Consider the following 21,876-nt stretch of genomic DNA (forward strand, 5'->3'; position numbering starts at 1 on the left):
GGCTTAAGTCTGGACTTCGGCTTTGCCATTCGAATACCATTAATGCTGCATCGGAACTGGTCTTCACATGGCCAGAAGCGCGCTTCGGATCGTTGACATGCTGGAACTGCCGATTTACGAGGCATATTTCATCTTCCGTGAGGTATAGTATGGTCTGTTAATATTTTACTGTACTGCAGACTATCCATTACCCCATGAATTTCGACGAAAGTACCTACAGCGCTTCGTGAGGAAGAGCCTCACACCATCGTACTTAACTGTGCATCATAGTGGGTTGGTACTTTCTGTTAGTCGCCTTATTTTTCGGTCGCCGAACGTACTGTATCCCGTCCGAGGATATATTCCATAGAATTTTTGACTAGTCTTTAGTGGTCCATGACGCGTACGTCTTAGAAAACTGTAGTCTGGCCTTCCTATTTTTCACACTTATCATTGGTTTTCAAAAACGTCACCTGCAATTCAGATCTAGAGCTGGTAAGCGATGCTTAACTGTCAAAATATGGACCTTCACTCCGTGTTTTACCTGTAGATCATCACATATTGTCCGGACTGATTTTTTGGAATCAAATATCGATTGCGTTCGGATGATACTGTGTTCTTTTAGGCTATTTTTCTGGGCCGATCAGTTCGGCTATTGTTCTCTATCGTCCCTCTTTTTTTCTAAAGCTGGGTCCAGACACTCAGCTATACTGAGACGCCAAACATTTTCGTAACAAGGGACTGAGTTTGGCCTTTGATCAATGCTGTCTGAAATCTATGGAATACTCTTTAATTTTAGGCATTGATGTAAGTAAATAAAATATTAGTATTAGACTTGCTTTATGTAGTTAGGTTTGTTGCAGTCTTCCCATTCTACAAAATGCTTACGAACCTCTTGGAAACACTGTTTACGGCTAAGATCCATGCTTACGCTATATCCAGCAATCGATAGATGTTACCGCGGCGAAATCAAGCAGTCTTGTGTCTCAACTACCGGTTTGTTCTGATTAAGCGAGTAGACAAACACATCTACCAACCTACTAGTTCAACTACAAATCTTTTCAGTGATACTGTAGATGTAGATGAACCTGAAAGACACCAATTATTGTCAGCACCCGGAGTAACAGAGAAAGCCTAATATTAAATGTTGACGTACTCATGAGCTGCGTGCCACCTGGGCTGAAGCGCGACAAGTAGATTGCGTAACCGGTGACAAAGTAGCTCCCGCTCTCAAAGGCAGACGCTGGCAAGGGGTGGTCAGGTGAAGCGACCTGTGGCAGGGGCCGCGTGCCGCACACATTTGTAATACTGTACGACCGAACATCTGCTCTGCCAGGCGAGCGCCGCCAGCAATTTGGCTCGCGCGTTAGTTGTTTAACCACATCGCAGTCTCAGGATGCTGTGACTCAGGGCAACGGCGCGTAGCCGCCGTCTATAGGAGATGCCGTAATGTTTTAGGCTCGTAGCGGCAAACAGTGTAAGCGCTAGACATATCAGCACAGGATAAAGCAGTTATATACGAACAGTGATTGTCGATTATTCCATGAAGTTTCGGCATTGCAGCCGGACGACTTCGATTTCTTGCCATGATATTTCGGCTGACAACCACTCTGCCATCTTCATGTGAGTGTTTTGCACTAGAGACAGCTAGTTTACATCGCTGACTTTATATCAAAGACTGGTACGGAGACGCATGCGCGACGGCAGCCACTATATGAGCAACCTGTGTTGTGTTTCGTATCCTCTCCGAATATTGCGCCATATGTGGCGCACAGTCACATTCTTAATGGAGATACTACCGGGTGGTTATAATTATTGTCCAGCCACTCACAGAGCTCCAAAGTGGGCCGTAATTATCGAATGCCAGCGAAACGTGGTAGATATGCTAATGCATTAATGCGGAACCCATTTACACTGGAAAAAAATTAATTCCAATTATGGCCAGCACCTGCGAATATGGCGCTGTGAATGCAAGAAAGACACATAGCAACGTTTCCATATGTAATGGATTGGCACTAGTTTCACAAGCTGCGACATCGTCGCGAAATCACACAGTGACCCGTATATGTAATAAGTTTCCTTTAATTTATGTCTATGGTCACAATATTTTATGTTTAACAGATTACCAGTTTCAGTCTTTAATGACCATCATCAGATCTGTTTCATAAAAACAAAGCCCTATGTACTGCAGCCATAGTGGCATCGTCAAATGTTAAAAGCGGTATCAGCATTTGACGATGCTGGTGCTGATTCCGCATTTAACATTTGACGATGCCACTATGGCTGCAGTAGGACTTCGTTTTTATGAAACAGATCTGATGATGGTAATTAAAGACCGAAACCGGTAATCTGTTAAATAAAAAATATTGTGGCCATAGACGTAAATTAAAGGAAACTTGTAATGGATTGGTTACGGGGCATGGGCAGGAAAGGTCAAACAAGTGAGGAAGGCATATTGTCGATATTATTATTAGCCGCCTCTTACACAGTTTGTTCAATATGAGTACTGGAGAGGTCGACGAGATGCTGCATCCGTAAAACGACGTGATCAACAGTGCTAACTAAATCGACAGAAGTAAAGGTAATACCCGGAGTACCACAGGGAAGTGTGATAGGACCGTTACTGTTTACTATATAAATGATCTAGTAGAAGACATCGAATGTTCTTTAAGACTATTAGCGGATGATGCAGTTGTCTATACCAAAGTAGCAACGCCAGTAGATAGCAAGAATTTGCAGAACGACGCACAGAGAATTGATGAATGGTGCAGGCTCTGGTAGTTGACCGTGAACGTAAATAAATGTAACACGTTGGGCATGCATAGGAAAAGAAGTCCACTACTGTACAGCTACACTATTGATGACAAACAGCTGGAGACAGCGTCTGCCGTAAAATATCTAGGCGTAACTATCCAGAGTGACCTTAAGTGGAATAACCGCATGAAAGAGATAGTGGGAAAAGCAGACACCAGACTCAGATTCATCGGAAGAATCTTAAGGAAATGTAACTCATTCACGAAAGAAGTGGCTTATAAGGCACCTGTTCGCCGATTCTTGAGTATTGTTGATCTATCTGAGATCCCTATCAGGTAGGACTGATAGAGGAGATAGAGAAGATCCCATGAAGAGCGGCGCGTTTCGTCATGGGATCGTTTAGTTGGCGAGAGAGCGTTACGGAGATGCTAAACGAACTCCACTGGCAGACGTTACCAGAGAGGCGTTGCGCATCACGGAGAGATTTACTATTGAAATTTCGGGACAGCAGTTTTCAGGATGAGTCGGACAACGTATTACTTCCCCCTACATACATCTCCCGTATTGACCACGAGGAGAAAATTCGAGAAATTAGAGCCAGTACAGAGGCTTACTGACAATTAATCTTCCCACGCATTATTAACTAGTGGAACAGGGTTGGAGGGATCAGATAGTGGCACCGAAAGTACCCTCCACCGCACACCATTAGGTGACTTGCGGAGTGTGATGTAAATGTAGATGCCGGACTAGTCTGAGCAACGTGTTCCTGTATATTGACATTCAGATCAGGTAGAGACCGAACGGGTCCCTGGTAAACACATTCTTTTACGGTAGATATCTTCAGAGCCAAAAGTCACATTGATTTAGATCAGGTGATCTTGCAGGCCACGTTTCTTGAAAAAATCTGGAGATGACACGTCCGTGGAAGGTTGTATTAAACAGATGTTTCATGAGGCTAGTGACGCAAGGTGTTGCGCCCTTCCAAAGCAGGAATCACATGCTGTACGAGGAGGTCTCGATAGCATGCAGACGTCACGCTACAACAGAAAGGCCCTTTGGGTGCATTCTCTTCAAAGAAGAATGAGCCGAGATAAAGTTGCCTATAAATCCACACCACACAGTCACATACGCCGATCTGCAATGGCGCCTCGGTTTAACAGTTCTGTGTAATCGTTTTACGCTGTAGTGTAAATTATGCGTCGTTACTCTCTAGAATATTGCCCGACGACATGTCATCAACTTCGATCCGTACCAGAAACCGCAGAGAAAATTCAGGATCTTGTACGGGTACGAGTGTAAAATAGACCGCAAAACTCTCCGTACTGTTGACCGTGGGATGAACAAATCTTGTGCCACTGCAAGACCACCAGCACCATCCGGGCACGTGCGTCATGATCACCCGCAGTAACAGCAACTTCTTCAGTAACTTCCACCAGGACAGGACGCCTTCCTCTCCCAGGTGCCACACCATGCTCATTCATGTCTTCGAATCTCATTATCATCTTTCTTAAACCATTTCATGATATCGGGCCTCTCCCCAAACCTTTCAATCGGCGATACTCTCTTACTGGCAGTGCAGCACTGTAATTGCTGTCGTTTGTAACGCCGGAAATGCATATCCTCCTAATTCCATCTATTGCACTGCAAATTTTTTTCCTTATTTTGTTACCTGAAGATATAACATTTCTGTGTCTTTGTATATTGTAATTGTTTTACTATTTGTATATATATGCATTTATGTCGATGTATAATTGGTTTGTTTTGTGAATATTATTTGTATTTATACGCTGGGTCTGGCCTAGGGAAAACTGTGTTATCGAACGAATACATCGATAGGTCGTGGGGAGAACCAAAGTGTTTAGGATCTTTGGTAGTGTTAACTGTGTCGCGTGGAGCGCGGGCAGAGGAGAGTCTGGCTGGGGTGGTACAGTGGAGCAGGTGTGTTGTGTGAAGCTCCCGCGAGTTGCCGCGCTTTCGGGGTTTGGCAGCATGTAATTGCACTCGACTTGCGATGATAGTTTTCTGACATGGTGTCGGGGACGGGAAGCATTAGCTGGCGCACATCAAGAGCCCGTTTCGTCTGGTGACCGTGTCGAGAAGAAGGCGCGCCAACATCCAGCTTCTGCAACAGCGACGGCCGACAATGAGTGACTGTCGCCACCTCCTCGATCGACGGCTTCAAACCTTCAATCAACCAACAAGGAAGACTAAAAGCACGTAAAGTTTTAGAACTGTATGGCAGACCTCAGCTTTTCAAACTGTTCCATTTTCGTAACTATAATTACAGCAACTTAGCATGAACATTTGTTGCTCATTGTCCCAATTGCATTACCAAGCAGGGTCCCTTCCTTTTCCGGAATGAACTCGAGTCTCGTTGAAATTCAAACGCCAGCATTAAAGTAAAAGCATTCGATTTCACTGCTTTAATTTCAAAGTTCAGTTAAGGTATTCATAGCTGGCTACAATATTTAGATTACACAAGCACAAATTAAGAGTGCGAGTTTTGTTTGCATATTTTAGCTTACCTGTGACTCCAGCTCAGCTTGGTACGTACTAAATTTTACTATTGTTAATTGTTCAGAATCATTTAATTCAATTTCAAAGTTAAATCTCTTATTTCTAAATTGCGTAGATTCAAGTAGCTTTTGAAATGATTGTTGTAGTACAAGACTAACCATATTTTACTGAATTTCGATGTGCTTCAGAAAGAAAGCTCAATATTAACTTCAGTCACTGAATTAACTTTCGATTTTCCGGTTTTATTAATTCTTTTGCTAAATTAAGTAAGAGTGTAGCGAAATTTAGTACTTCTGACAAACTTTCAGTTTTCACACTACACGTGTCAACCTTCAGTTGCCACGCTTCTAGTGCTAATTATATGTGTAATAACCTTTCTTTTTCAGTTACTATAGTAATTGTCCTTAGGACTGGCGACCGTAATTTTCCCCAAATCTCAAATATCTAATTACCGCTAGTTAATTGTTAACGTAACGACCGCACATTTACTTTCTTTATTAACTTTACCCCTTTTCAAAATTAATTTCCACCAGTTTCATTTGCATTTTTCCTTTCATTTAGATGTAACCCTTTCCCCCCTCTTTACCGACAGATTGACTTCGGTGACGATTGCTTTTCCCAAATTTCCATTAGGTACACGCGGTTTAATTTTTCACTGTCATTAAGGTCGATAAGTGAGGGGGGAGGGGGTTTACACGTTCACATAAAACGGTTTCACTAACAGGGTACAGTCTCTCTTGTTGATAACCATATCGTTCACGGCGTTATGGATTGTCAAATGAGAACTTTGATGTCATACCGTCATAGAAACAGTGTACAGCGCCATATATGCACCTGGTGGCCAAAATTGGAACTAATTTCTTCCAGTCTAAATGGGTTCCGCATTAATGCATTAGCATACCTACCAGATTTTGCTGCTACACGATGATTACAGGTACACACTGGATCTTCGTGAGTGGAAGCACTAGGGCAGACAGTTTCACCGAGAGAGGGCACTTGTGGTATACCACAGTGCTTTCACAACCTCTTCACGCTAGTTCGCAGGCTAAGTACTGATAGTATGCCGTGTTCGCATCGACCATCTCTTCATAATTATGCTGTACAGAAGGAGGTGATAATTTAATTTTAACTACTGACGACGTCTTTGGCACGATTGTTTTATGCATCTCCACTGCAGGATGCGATTTTAGTGTATTTTTGCTTTTGACGAAACCGTAGCGGTCGCGCGTTTCCAGACTGTAGCGCCTAGAACCGCTCGGCCACTCCGGCCGGCCAAGGATTTCAATTAATCTTTATCCTGCAACTGTTTGGGTGTTATCATTTTACCGAGAAGATTTTCAAGAGTTGCTGCTTCAGAATTTTGATTTATGGGATTCCTATGCCAAATATAGTTTTCCACACCATTATCAGTTTAGCAAAACCTGGGATACAATCCCGATTTTTCGGCAATGTTCTTTTTAATTGCTGTTATAAAGTGCAGGATTCATGTCTGTTGGACCAACGATTTATAGTGAAGTATTACGAAAATTCCTTACTTTTCCATATTATTTCGTAACACATTGAAAAATTCTTTTTATCTTTCGATGTAAAAGTTTTTGGTCATAAAAATTAGTTAGTGTATAGATTTCACTTTGCATAACTTATAACATATTCCGCATGGTGGGAACATTTCTTACAAATGTAATTTACGCAATATTTCGGGGAAATTAATTTTTCACTAAACAGAAACTTATTACTGTGGTTTGGCCGAGCGGTTCTAGGCGCTACAGTCTGGAAACGCGCGACCGCTACGGTCGCAGGTTCGAATCCTGCCTCGGGCATGGATGTGTGTGATTTCCTTAGGCTAGTTAGGTTTAAGTAGTTCTAAGTTCTAAGGGACTGATGACCTCAGAAGTTAAGTCCCGTAGTGCTCAGAGCCATTTGAACCATATTACTGTGGTTCAAAAATAATTAACATTTTCCGTAAATAATTCAGTGTGTACTAAAAGCTAAGTGTATACTGTCCTTAACATGTGACATATTTTAGAATCCAAAAATTTCTATTTAACTTAACACGAGAGGCAATACTAACCTTACGACTTATCTTAGAAGAAAGATTAAGAAAAGGCAAACCTACATTTCTAGCATTTGTAGACTTAGAGAAAGCTTTTGACAACGTTAACTGGAATACTCTCTTTCAAATTCTGAAGGTGGCAGGGGTAAAATACAGGGAGCGAAAGGCTATTTACAATTTGTACAGAAACCAGATGGCAGTTATAAGAGTCGAGGGGCATGAAAGGGAAGCAGTGGTTGGGAAAGGAGTGAGACAGGGTTGTAGCCTCTCCCCGATGTTATTCAATCTGTATATTGAGCAAGCAGTAAAGGAAACAAAAGAAAAATTCGGAGTAGGTATTAAAATTCATGGAGAAGAAGTAAAAACTTTGAGGTTCGCCGATGACATTGTAATTCTGTCAGAGACAGCAAAGGACTTGGAAGAGCAGTTGAACGGAATGGACAGTGTCTTGAAAGGAGGATATAAGATGAATATCAACAAAAGCAAAACGAGGATAATGGAATGTAGTCAAATTAAATCGGGTGATGCTGAGGGGATTAGATTAGGAAATGAGACACTTACAGTAGTAAAGGAGTTTTGCTATTTAGGGAGTAAAATAACTGATGATGGTCGAAGTAGAGAGGATATAAAATGTAGACTGGCAATGGCAAGGAAATCGTTTCTGAAGAAGAGAAATGTGTTAACATCGAGTATTGATTTAAGTGTCAGGAAGTCGTTTCTAAAAATATTTGTATGGAGTGTAGCCATGTATGGAAGTGAAACATGGACGATAACCAGTTTGGACAAGAAGAGAATAGAAGCTTTCGAAATGTGGTGCTACAGAAGAATGCTGAAGATAAGGTGGGTAGAGCACGTAACTAATGAGGAGGTATTGAATAGGATTGGGGAGAAGAGAAGTTTGTGGCACAACTTGACTAGAAGAAGGGATCGGTTGGTAGGACATGTTTTAAGGCATCAAGGGATCACAAATTTAGCATTGGAGGGCAGCGTGGAGGGTAAAAATCGTAGAGGTAGACCAAGAGATCAATACACTAAGCAGATTCAGAAGGATGTAGGTTGCAGTAGGTACTGGGAGATGAAGAAGCTTGCACAGGATAGAGTAACATGGAGAGCTGCATCAAACCAGTCTCAGGACTGAAGACCACAACAACAACAACAAAATAACTTTTACCATTTTTTATTTCCTTGATTTGCGAAAGAGTAAAAAGAAGTTAGTTTACATAAAATTGGTAATAATACAAAACCAAAATGTCATTTAATCATTAATCGGAACAGTACGGATAAAGGTCCGTTGACAAATGCAGCTGTGGCGAGAATGATTTCGAAGTTCGAAGCCACGGGTTGTTTAGACGATAGACCCCGTAGTGGCCGACCGAGCACAAGGCGTAATGCTGCTGAGACAGCTCAAGAAGAAATGGAGACTGTAGCGGGTTCGTCTATGCACGGGGAAGTCAGGCTCGTGCAGTCGCACTTCGCACCGGCATTCCATACGCTACTGATTGGTTGGCACTTAGGCGTACCCTCCGATGCTGCGCGTACAAAATCCATCGGCATCATGAACTGTTTTCTGGCGATTTAGTGAAGCGGGGGGCATTTACGGTGTGGGTGTTTCAAAAGATGGCGGAAGATGACGATTGGTTGAGTAACGTGTTGTGGACCGACGAAGCTCATTTCACGCTCTGAGGGTCTGTCAGCGCCCACAACTGCAGAATTTGGGCTATCGAAAATCCTAGAACTGTCGTGGAAACTCCATTGCACGACGAGAAAGTCACGGTATGGGTTGGATTTACCACATCTACCGTTAAGGCGCCTTTTTTCTTCGAGGAAATGCGTGATTCTGGTTTTGTAACTGCTACCGTGATGGGTGAGAGGTACTCCGATATGTTACAGAATCACATCATCCCCAGCCTGACTGATAAACACCTGCTGAAACGTACGATGTTTATGCAGGATGACGCTCCACCCCATATTGTTAGACGCGTGAAAAATCTCTTGCGCGCGTCGTTTGGTGATGTTCGTGTGCTCGGCCGTCACTTTCGTCATGCTTGGCCTCCCAGGTCCCCAGACCTCAGTTCGTGCGATTATTGGCTTTGTGGTTACCTGAAGTCGCAAGTGTATCGTGATCGACCGACATCTCTAGGGATGCTGAAAGACAACATCCGACGCCAATGCCTCACCATAACTCCGGACATGCTTTACAGTGCTGTTCACAACATTATTCCTCGACTACAGCTATTGTTGAGGAATGATGGTGGACATACTGTGCATTTCCTGTAAAGAACATCATCTTTGCTTTGTCTTACTTTGTTATGCTAATTATTGCTGTTCTGATCAGATGAAGCGCCATCTGTCGGACATTTTTTGAGCTTTTGTATTTTTTTTTGTTCTAATAAAACCCCATATCATTCCAAGCATGTGTGTCAATTTGTACCTCTCTATCTACATTATTCTGTGATTTATTCAGTTTTCAAATTTATACTGACTTTTTGATCAGCCGGTAAATTACAAAGCGGTGTCCGTATACTGCGCAATAACGCAGGGGCAGGAGCCCTCAAGTGTGGTTCAAATGGCTCTGAGCACTATACGACTTAACTTCAGAGGTCATCAGTCGCCTAGAACTTTGAGCTAATTAAACCTAACTAACCTAAGGACATCACACACATCCATACCCGAGGCAGGATTCGAACCTGCGACCGTAGCGGTCGCTCGGCTCCAGACTGTAGCGCCCAGAACCGCACGGCCACTCCGGCCGGCCCGTCAAGTGTGGAACAGAATATATTCAGTGATTGGAATGAACAAAATTTGCAGAAAGATTAGAAAATTTGTAAAAATAACGTAGAAGAACAATAAATATTGTCAATATTTTCATCTATATCTCTTTACACACGCATGATGTCACACGCCACATTGCCCGCATCTCGTGGTCGTGCGGTAGCGTTCTCGCTTCCCACGCCCGGGTTCCCGGGTTCGATTCCCGGCGGGGTCAGGGATTTTCTCTGCCTCGTGATGGCTGGGTGTTGTGTGCTGTCCTTAGGTTAGTTAGGTTGAAGTAGTTCTAAGTTCTAGGGGACTTATGACCACAGCAGTTGAGTCCCATAGTGCTCAGAGCCATTTGAACCATTTTTTTCACACGCCATATCATTGCGTCACGGATCATAGACGACCTGTCCTATCGGAACGTTCAAGCCACCTGTGCGGACTATGCAATATAACCAAATCAGTCATTTGCAACTTCCTGGCAGATTAAAATTGTGTGCCGGATCGAGACTCGAACTCGGGACCTTTGCCTTTCGCGGGCAAGTGCTATACCATCTGAGCCACCCAAGTACGACTCACGGCCTGTCCTCACAGTTTTACTTCTGCCAGTACCTCGTCTCCTGCTTTCCAAACCTTACAGAAGCTCTCCTGCAAACCTTGCAGAACTAGCACGCCTTTCAGGAGCTCGTTGGGTAGCTCAGATGGTAGAGCAGTTGCCCGCGAAAGGAAAAGGTCCCGTGATGAAGTCTCGGTCCGGCACACAGTTTTAATCTGCCGGGAAGTTTCATATCAAAAATGGTTCAAATGGCTCGGAGCACTATGGGACTCAACTGCTGTGGTCATCAGTCCCCTAGAACTTATAACTACTTAAACCTAACTAACCTAAGGACATCACACACATCCATGCCCGAGGCAGGATTCGAACCTGCGACCGTAGCAGTCGCACGGTTCCGGACTGCGCGCCTAGAACCGCGAGACCACCGCGGCCGGCAAGTTTCATATCAGCGCACACTCCGCTGCAGAGTGAAAATCTCATTCAGCCATTTGCAACTTAGTTCGCAGTCTTCTTTTCGTCAATTTCGCACGATAGTATCGGCCACAGCTGTTTGGAAGCGTGTAGAGCCGATTGGCCCCCTGACAGCCACGGACAGCAACTGAGCAAACAGATCGCCGCTCGCGGTGAGTCAGCATCGGCGGCGGCGACGCAAATACCGGCCGGCGTATTTCGGGAGCGGCCCGCCCTGACGGACGGCACAATTACCTGCCGGGGATGACGTCCGCGGCCGCACCGGATTAGCCGTCGCATTGGCCTCGCCAAGGCCGCAGTCCGGGGGCAAAGCCTGCACCGTACATCTCTGCCCCCAGTCGCGGGGGACTTATAATTTCACGCCGCGCTGGCGGCCGCGCTTCTCTGGACGCCGTATTTTTAGGCCGGAATTTGTTTGCTCTGGGAAGGAACACAGGTGGTGCCCCTCGTTTTCCTTTGCCTTATCCTCGAACACATCGTAATACTCTCCTGTTTATATTCAGGCGTCCCCTTCCGATGCTATCCTATACTGATGTGCTCTAAACAAACCATAACGAGTAAGTATCATGAGATTTTTTTGATCTGCGTTTCGCGCCTATTGCGTTTATTTCGCTTGCAACTGATAGTGAGATCACCCTTTGGAACGAGTTCTGGTAAGCTGCCAGTGGACAAATACACATGTCTTTTAACTTGCTGTTGATCACACAAATATGATACGAAGTGTAAACAAAAAACGGAGCTGTTCTCGCAGCTCTACATGGACTGCACAGATATTACACGAGTGACTCGTGAAGAACTGTAAGACGTTCTCCACGTCTGCATCTATACTCCGCAAGACACTTTATAGAGTGTAGTGGAGGATATTTTGTGCACCGCTTCACTGTATCCCTTCCCAGTTCCATTCGCGAAAATGGTTCAAATGGCTCTGAGCACTATGGGACTTAACATCTGTGGTCATCAGTCCGCTAGAACTTAGAACTACTTAAACCTAACTAACCTAAGGACATCACACAGATCCATGCCCGAGGCAGGATTCGAACCTGCGACCGTAGCAGTCGCGCGATTCCGGACTGAGCGCCTAGAACCGCGAGACCACCACGGTCGGCCCATTCGCGAAAGCGCCGCATGAAGAATGAGTATTGGTAAGCCTCAGTGTGAGCTCCAACCCCTCAAACTTCAGTATTATCGCTAGATATACGCCGGGGAAAGCAATGCACCGATCAGTCATAACATTATGACCACTGACCTACTATCGATATAAACCCGTTCAGGCGATAGCAGCTTCACCTTTTCAGACACACGCACGGTGCATGTACTATCAGTGAGCGAACTGTCCGTGAGTAGAATGGGTGGCGCGCAATCTATCTAAGTTTCAAAAAATGTTCAAATGTGTGTGAAATCTTATGGGACTTAACTGCTAAGGTCATCAGTCCCTAAGCTTACACACTACTTAACCTAAATTATCCTAAGGACAAACACACACACGCATGCCCGAGAGAGGACTCGAACCTTCGCCGGGATATCTAAGTTTCACCGGGGACATATTGTGATGGCCTAGAGACTCGGCACGAGCATTTCGGAAACTGCGCGAACTGTCGGGTGTTCGAGCAGCGCTGTAGTGAGTGTTTTGAAACCACGTCCACACGTCGTGGGTCTGGGCGGCCACCCCTCATCACAGATGGCGGACTTCGTGCTGGGCAGAGTGCAGGTGTGTCGGAACACACAGTGCAACGAACACTCCTTACGGTGCGCCGCCGCAGCGGACGACTCGTGCTTGCACCAATGTTAACACCACGGCATCGACAACTGTGACTGATAGTGCACGTGACCATCGGCACTGGATGTTGGCGCAGTGGCAGAACGCCGTATGGTCTGTTCAATCCCCTTACGTTCTTCATCATGACAATGGGGAGGGGAGGGGGGGGGCGGGCAGGGGGGGGGGGAGGTGCGAATCTCGAATTCCAGGAGAACAGCTCTTTGATACCTGTACTGCACACTGGAAACAAGCTGGTGGCAGCTCCGTTATGCTCTGAGGAACATTAAAATTGGCGTCGATGGGTCCAGTGTAGCTCGTACGAGGCACCATGACGGCCAAGGTGTATCGTACACTGGTGATAGACCACATACACCCCTTCATTGCGATCATGTTTCCCGACGACAATGGGATTTTTCAACAAAATAATGCGCCGTATCACAAGACCAGGAGTATGATGAAGTGGTTAGAGGAACAGAGTGGCGAGTTCCTTTTGATGAGCTGGACCCCCAACTCGCCAGATCTGAACCCGATCGAAAACATCTGGGATGTGATTGAATGTCGCATCAGAGCTTATTGCCTCCTCCTCCCAGGAATTTACGGGAAGTAAGTGACTTGGGTGTGCAGATGTGGTGCCAGTTGCCTCCAGCGAACAACCAGGGCCTCTCTATTTCTATGCCACGACACGTCGCCGCTGTTATCCGTGCCAAAGGTGAACATGTCGGCTATTAGGTAGGTGATTATAATGTTCTTTCTGACCAGTGTATATTGTATTCTAGGGAAGTATGCTCACGCGATTTTAACAGGAAAACAACACTGCAGCTGCACAATGGCTCTGTTGTAATGTCTGCATTTCCGTGATGCATTTGCGCTTGCTACACGAACCTGTGACGGAAGATTCTGATCTACTCTGTTCGATATTTTTTGGTACGGGTCTCAGACAAACGAGCTATACTCAAGTATCTGTCGAACAAGGCTTATGTATGTTACCTTCTTCGTGGGTTGAGTCCTAAGTATTCTTCCAATATACATGGTGTTACAAAAAGGTACGGCCAAACTTCCAGGAAACGCTTAATTTCCATGTTAGAGCTCATTTTAGTTCCGTCAATACGTACTGTACTTCCTCGATTCACCGCCTGTTGGCCCAATTGAAGGAAGGTAATGTTGACTTCGGTGCTTGTGTTGACATGCGACTCATTGCTCTACAGTACTAGCATCAAGCACATCGGTACGTAGCATCAACAGGTTAGTGTTCATCACGAACGTGGTTTTGCAGTCAGTGCAATGTTTACAAATGCGGAGTTGGCAGATGCCCATTTGATGTATGGATTAGCACGGGGCAATAGCCGTGGCGCGGTACGTTTGTATCGAGACAGATTTCCAGAACGAAGGTGTCCCGACAGGAAGACGTTCGAAGCAATTGATCGGCGTCTTAGAGAGCACGGAACATTCCAGCCTATGACTCGCGACTGGGGAAGACCTAGAACGACGAGGACACCTGCAATGGACGAGGCAATTCTTCGTGCAGTTGACGATAACCCTAATGTCAGCGTCAAAAAAGTTGCTGCTGTACAAGGTAACGTTGACCACGTCACTGTATGGAGAGTGCTACGGGAGAACCAGTTGTTTCCGTACCACGTACAGCGTGTGCAGGCACTATCAGCAGCAGATTGGCCTCCACGGGTACACTTCTGCGAATGGTTCATCCAACAATGTGTCAATCCTCATTTCAGTGCAAATGTTCTGTTTACGGATGAGGCTTCGTTCCAACGTGATCAAATTGTAAATTTTCACAATCAATATGTGTGGGCTGACGAGAATCCGCACGCAATTGTGCAATCACGTCATCAACACAGATTTTCTGTGAACGTTTGTGCAGGCATTGTTGGTGATGTCTTGATTGGGCCCCATGTTCTTCCACCTACGCTCAATGGAGCACGTTATCATGATTTCATGTGGGATACTCTACCTGTGCTGCTAGAACATGTGCCTTTACAAGTACGACACAACATGTGGTTCGTGCAGGATGGAGCTCCTGCACATTTCAGTCGAAGTGTTCGTACGCTTCTCAACAACAGATTCGGTGACCAATGGATTTTTTCTCTGCCTCGTGATGACTGGGTGTTGTGTGATGTCCTTAGGTTAGTTAGGTTTAAGTAGTTCTAAGTTCTAGGGGACTGATGACCATAGATGTTAAGTCCCATAGTGCTCAGAGCCATTTGAACCATTTGACCAATTGATTGGTAGAGGCGGACCAATTCCATGGCCTCCACGCTCTCCTGACCTCAACCCTCTTGACTTTCATGTATGGGGGCATTTGAAAGCTCTTGTCTACGCAACCCCGGTACCAAATGTAGAGACTCTTCGTGCTCGTATTGTGGACGGCTGTGATACAATACGCCATTCTCCAGGGCTGCATCAGCGCATCAGGGATTCCATGCGACGGAGGGTGGATGCATGTATCCTCGCTAACGGAGGACATTTTGAACATTTCCTGTAACAAAGTGTTTGAAGTCACGCTGGTACGTTGTGTTGCTGTGTGTTTCCATTCCATGATTAATGTGATTTGAAGAGAAGTAATAAAATGAGCTCTAACATGGAAAGTAAGCGTTTCCGAACACATGTCCACATAACATATTTTCTTTCTTTGTGTGTGAGGAATGTTTCCTGAAAGTTTGGCCGTACCTTTTTGTAACACCCTGTATATCAGTCTGGTATTTGCCTTATGTCGTTAATTTTATGTCATCGTTCCATTTTAGATCGATCTTTAGGCTCTCTCCCAGATATTTAATGGATGTGACTGCCTCCATTGCTTGTTCGGAGATCGTGTATCATACAATAAGTGATCTTTCTGCTTACTTACCTAGCTAGTAAGATAGTTTTTTAAAGTAAGAGAAGGAAAACTAAGAGGGAAATAGAAAGAACGGACGGGATACTAGCAGAAGAACCACAGGAGATTTTGAACAGATGGCAATAATGTACAGAGTGGTCAGAAAGAGTCTGAAAAGTTTATAAAGATGTTGCAGGGTAGTTTGTGCTGAGAAATAATTATTAAGAAAAAATTTCGATACGTTACGCCGTAGAAAAAATTTCGATACGTTACGCCGTTTCCTATTAGCACTGAAATTAGCCAGTCAGGTTAATGTCTGACTACCCTGTATAGAACGTCTGTATAAGATGGATCAAACACCAAGTGAAATCATAGTTGTAAAGAAGGAAAATGTGCCAGAAGATTGAAAAGGGTACAGCATCTCGGAATGAGAAATAGAAAAGGCACTAAAGAAGATAAAGAATCGGAAGGCATGTGGAATCGATAACTTACCAGAAGAAGTGTTGAAGGTTTTGGGAAACAGGGAAGGAAGGAAATAGTCTGCCGCCGTAATGAGACACGCACAAAGGGGACCGGAATGGTAACTTTCTTTCATCGTATACCAACTGAGAAGGACAGAAATACAAAAACGTGAAAAGCAGAGGATTACCAGACTAATTTCTCATGCCGCTAAAGTATTTCTCCCATTTGTTGTCCTGTTTATATCTGGAAGAGACTATTGCGAAAGGCTTACATGGAAAAAAAGGAGTATGTATGGGGGAAAAATAGTGGAAATTATAACATTTACTGAAGACATGTTATTAGCGGCAGAAAGTGGTCGATCTGTAAATAAAATGCTAAAAGATCTAAATGAACGTTATGTGGGATACAGGATGAGAATCAGTACAGCGTAAACAAAGAATATGATGGAGGAAGGAAACTGGCAAATATCAAGTTGGGACAAGTCATTGTTAGCCAAGTAAGAGCGTTTAAATATCTTGGAAGCATGAACACTTAAGAGTTGAGAAGTCATGAGGAGGTTAATACTTGCATTGTTGTAGCGAAGAGGTGATTATTAAGTGGAAAACCAGATAAAGGTCTGAGGAAAAGGGTTGGGAAGCTTTTTGTCTGGAATGTGGCAGTTTATGGGGAAGAAACATGGACACTGAGACGAGAGAATGAAAAAAAAAAAAAGCAGGAGCATTTGGGATGTGGGTGGAGAGTGTAAGGTGGATGGACTGAGTGGGTAACGAAAGAATGTTGGAAAGGGTTTGTGAGAGGAAAAGACTGCTTCAGGTTAAAACAGAAAGGAAGAAGAACTGGTTGGGACATTCGTTAAGACAGCCGTGCTTGATAATAGATGCACTGGCAGGACTAGTTTGTGAAACGAGACTGAGAGGAAGGAGGAGATACAAGATGACAGACGACGTAAAGGAAAGCGGAAATTACATGGACCTTAAGGGGATGGCAGAAGACATTAGAGCATGGAGGGTTACCACGTGAAAACTTGGTTCAAATGGTTCAAATGGCTCTGAGCACTATGGGACTCAACTGCTGAGGTCATTAGTCCCCTAGAACTTAGAACTAGTTAAACCTAACTAACCTAAGGACATCACAAACATCCATGCCCGAGGCAGGATTCGAACCTGCGACCGTAGCGGTCTTGCGGTTCCAGACTGCAGCGCCTTTAACCGCACGGCCACTTCGGCCGGCTGAAAACTTGGCTTTGGGTGGAACACTAATGATGATGATGGTGTTATATGTGTTTATCTTAATGGTCAGTTACCAATCTCTGCACCGAGCATGAAACCTCTGCATGTCTTCCTGCATTGTGCTACAATTTTCTAGCTCTGCGATTTTTCTGTGTACGATAGCATATTCATGGAACATCTGACGTTATCCACTAGGTCGTTTATACATATCAACATACTTTTGTATGTATGTGTGGTGTCACCGCCAGACACCACACTTGCTAGGTGGTAGCCTTTAAATCGGCCGCGGTCCGTTAGCATACGTCGGACCCGCGTGTCGCCACTATCAGTGATTGCAGACCAAGCGCCGCCACACGGCAGGTCTAGTCTAGAGAGACTCCACTAGCACTCGCCCCAGTGGTACAGCCGACTTTGCTAGCGATGGTCCACTGCCTACATACGCTCTCATTTGCAGAGACGATAGTTCAGCATAGCCTTCAGCTACGTCATTTGCTACGACCTAGCAAGGCGCCATATTCAGTTACTATGTCTTCTGAACATACACTCCTGGAAATGGAAAAAAGAACACATTGACACCGGTGTGTCAGACCCACCATACTTGCTCCGGACACTGCGAGAGGGCTGTACAAGCAATGATCACACGCACGGCACAGCGGACACACCAGGAACCGCGGTGTTGGCCGTCGAATGGCGCTAGCTGCGCAGCATTTGTGCACCGCCGCCGTCAGTGTCAGCCAGTTTGCCGTGGCATACGGAGCTCCATCGCAGTCTTTAACACTGGTAGCATGCCGCGACAGCGTGGACGTGAACCGTATGTGCAGTTGACGGACTTTGAGCGAGGGCGTATAGTGGGCATGCGGGAGGCCGGGTGGACGTACCGCCGAATTGCTCAACACGTGGGGTGTGAGGTCTCCACAGTACATCGATGTTGTCGCCAGTGGTCGGCGGAAGGTGCACGTGCCCGTCGACCTGGGACCGGACCGCAGCGACGCACGGATGCACGCCAAGACCGTAGGATCCTACGCAGTGCCGTAGGGGACCGCACCGCCACTTCCCAGCAAATTAGGGACACTGTTGCTCCTGGGGTATCGGCGAGGACCATTCGCAACCGTCTCCATGAAGCTGGGCTACGGTCCCGCACGCCGTTAGGCCGTCTTCCGCTCACGCCCCAACATCGTGCAGCCCGCCTCCAGTGGTGTCGCGACAGGCGTGAATGGAGGGACGAATGGAGACGTGTCGTCTTCAGCGATGAGAGTCGCTTCTGTCTTGGTGCCAATGATGGTCGTATGCGTGTTTGGCGCCGTGCAGGTGAGCGCCACAATCAGGACTGCATACGACCGAGGCACACAGGGCCAACACCCGGCATCATGGTGTGGGGAGCGATCTCCTACACTGGCCGTACACCACTGGTGATCGTCGAGGGGACACTGAATAGTGCACGGTACATCCAAACCGTCATCGAACCCATCGTTCTACCATTCCTAGACCGGCAAGGGAACTTGCTGTTCCAACAGGACAATGCACGTCCGCATGTATCCCGTGCCACCCAACGTGCTCTAGAAGGTGTAAGTCAACTACCCTGGCCAGCAAGATCTCCGGATCTGTCCCCCATTGAGCATGTTTGGGACTGGATGAAGCCTCGTCTCACGCGGTCTGCACGTCCAGCACGAACGCTGGTCCAACTGAGGCGCCAGGTGGAAATGGCATGGCAAGCCGTTCCACAGGACTACATCCAGCATCTCTACGATCGTCTCCATGGGAGAATAGCAGCCTGAATTGCTGCGAAAGGTGGATATACACTGTACTAGTGCCGACATTGTGCATGCTCTGTTGCCTGTGTCTATGTGCCTGTGGTTCTGTCAGTGTGATCATGTGATGTATCTGACCCCAGGAATGTGTCAATAAAGTTTCCCCTTCCTGGGACAATGAATTCACGGTGTTCTTATTTCAATTTCCAGGAGTGTATAATATTGTGAATCATGTACCGTCAAGATCGACGTTCATCATTAATGGATTCAAGTTAAGTATCAAACTAATTATGTCCGCTTTCTGAATTCTAATTCCTTGTCATGTTCCAGACCTCACGTCAGTATAGTTCTTCCCTCCTCACGCTAGCCTGCGTGAGCCAGAACGCGTGCATTTCGGCCTCCATTAGTAACACGGTGCTGGCTCTTCTGCCAACACAACAGTATGGGTACGAATAATACATTAAAATATGAAACTACGCATGGCGTGTTCAGCGTGTTAAAATCAATGGAGCCATGTGGTTGCAGAACTTTTGCATGGATAAAGAGGCTTGCATGGGATAGACTAACGTGAAGAACTACATCAAACCCATGTTCGGACTGATGCTCAAAACAACATTTGTTCCGTTGAAGCTAAAACTAACGAAAATGTAGCTGAATTAGCTCTGGTTCGAGAAATTGCAGCACCCGCTGATAACTGTACATAAAAATACTCCTTTGATCGTTAACAGAACAGAATCACACGCTATTTTTCAGAGCAGCCATGTCGCCCTGTTGTGGTACGAATTAGCTATTCGTTTGAATAAGAGGGGCCAAGAATCCAGCAGGGCCGCATGTAGGCCGTTCGTGTGGTCGGAGTGGAACGAGAGGCCACCTTGGCGAGTTACGCAAAGCGGGCGGGCGGCGCGCGCTGCCACCTGTGTAGCCATAAATTCCCCACAGGCGGCCAACCAGCGAACCAACGCGCCGCGCTGCCCTTGGCCACACGTCTTCGTGTCTTTCCAAACAAATTTATGGACACACATCTGCGGCGTTGGAGTCGTTGCTCAGATCATATCGCCTTACTCTATCGTTTCGCTCTGTCCATTCCGAAAATTTACGTCTCGTTTTCCACTTATGAACGCCTCAATGTGTACGATCAACAGAATGAGGAAAGTGAGAGCTTTTTGGAAGCAGTCCATATAAATACTGAACAGAGCTTTTCGTTTAACCCTAAAATTATCGATTTTTTTCAGTGGCACGCGAGAGAATTGACAAATACCGACTCCGCGTACTGGCTACCAGGGACCATTCTGCACCGACCGGCCACCGTGTCATCCTCTGCCAGTGGCGTCACTCGGATGCGGTATGGAGGGACGTGGAGCCAGCCAGCACACCGCACTCCCGACTCGAGACGTTGTCAGTTTCCCGGAACTTTGATCTGCTATTTCTCATCGAAGTAGTTCCTCAGCTGGCATTACGAGGCTGAGCACAACACCTTCCAGTCCTCTCACCGAGAACAAATCACTGACAGTACCGTGAATGGAAGCTGGCTCCTTCACAAATCAGTCAGACTCGCTGACCACCTAGCTACGAGGCGGACCACTTACACTAGTGATTCCATGGTGATGTTACAATCTTTCATGTATGATGGAGGAGGGTAAATGTATCAGTTTGAGGTAAAGGACCCTGCTTCGTAACGACCGAGCCGAAAGTGGAATACATTTACCGATAGTGTTGTTGCTAAGATTGCCTACAATCCTGACGAATACTTACGTGTCAAGGTTGGATTGATGATTAATGCAGTGCAAATGGCGTACTGTCTTCTGACGTAAGCAATTCTGGTGTACAATGTCTGTACGGCAGTAGCGGTTTGTGTTTACAAGTTGAATTACCAACGCTGATCAGACCCAACCAAATGGAGTTGTACCCAGTGACAGGACTTCTATATGTGACTTTCGTGTGTAGGCAAGAAAATGGAAGGGAATGGAAACGGAAAGGTTGTACAGAACCAGATATCCGCATGGAAGATATCACACATGTTTCCAAAACTGTTCCAACAATTAAGTGAAATGGGGTATTTGGTACCACATTGCAACGGCCGAGGAGGACGATGAATTACACGGATTTCCGACCTGAAAGATGCAGTGCTTGATCGAGTGGATGAGGTGCCTGCAATCAGGAGTCAACAGTTGCACGTTTAATAAATGTTTCGCCGAGTACTGCGGGGTTAGTGTTACAGGAAATGCAGCTGCCCATAGAAAGTACGTGCCTTGACTCTTGGCGGCTTTGGACCTTGTGTCATGTTCAGCCAATGCTTCTTGCAGCGCCTGACAATCGATCCTCACTTTCTTGTGTACGTAGTTTTCATTGATGAAGAACTGCGAATATGGACAACCATCAGCTGTATAATGGAGTAGTGACAATGAAAATTTGTGCAGGATCGGTATAATATTTCTGATATTAAAAAAAAAACATAAAACAGTATTATAAAACTTTTTTATCACTTTCGCTGGTGGTAAAAGTCCTGAAATGATAGAATGGTGCATAGAACATTTTTACTTGTTGATAACTAAATTATATTCCAGCAACCAGTATCAGATTGCCATGAGACAGACGAGAACGTTGACCGATGGCATTGTTCAGAGGCCAGTGAACGATCTCAAAATTACGGAGTTTGCTTAATTACATTGCACGGATACTGTTCGGAAAGATCGGTAAAAGAGGTCTCAGGGACGCCGAAATGAAAGTTTAATAAAGTAATTGCCGATTGAACACTAGTAGCGTTCGG

The 21,876-nt window shown here is 45.6% G+C and overlaps 1 protein-coding gene across 1 annotated transcript in view; it reads right to left on the bottom strand.

Moving 5' to 3' along the window:
- The window catches only part of LOC126246439 (uncharacterized), a 367,197-nt gene that overhangs the window by 253,868 nt on the left and 91,453 nt on the right, over positions 1–21,876 (bottom strand). The window lies entirely within an intron of this gene.

The sequence above is a fragment of the Schistocerca nitens genome, chromosome 1 (genome assembly GCF_023898315.1).
Source record: "Schistocerca nitens isolate TAMUIC-IGC-003100 chromosome 1, iqSchNite1.1, whole genome shotgun sequence".
Taxonomy (NCBI): Eukaryota; Metazoa; Arthropoda; class Insecta; order Orthoptera; family Acrididae; genus Schistocerca; species Schistocerca nitens.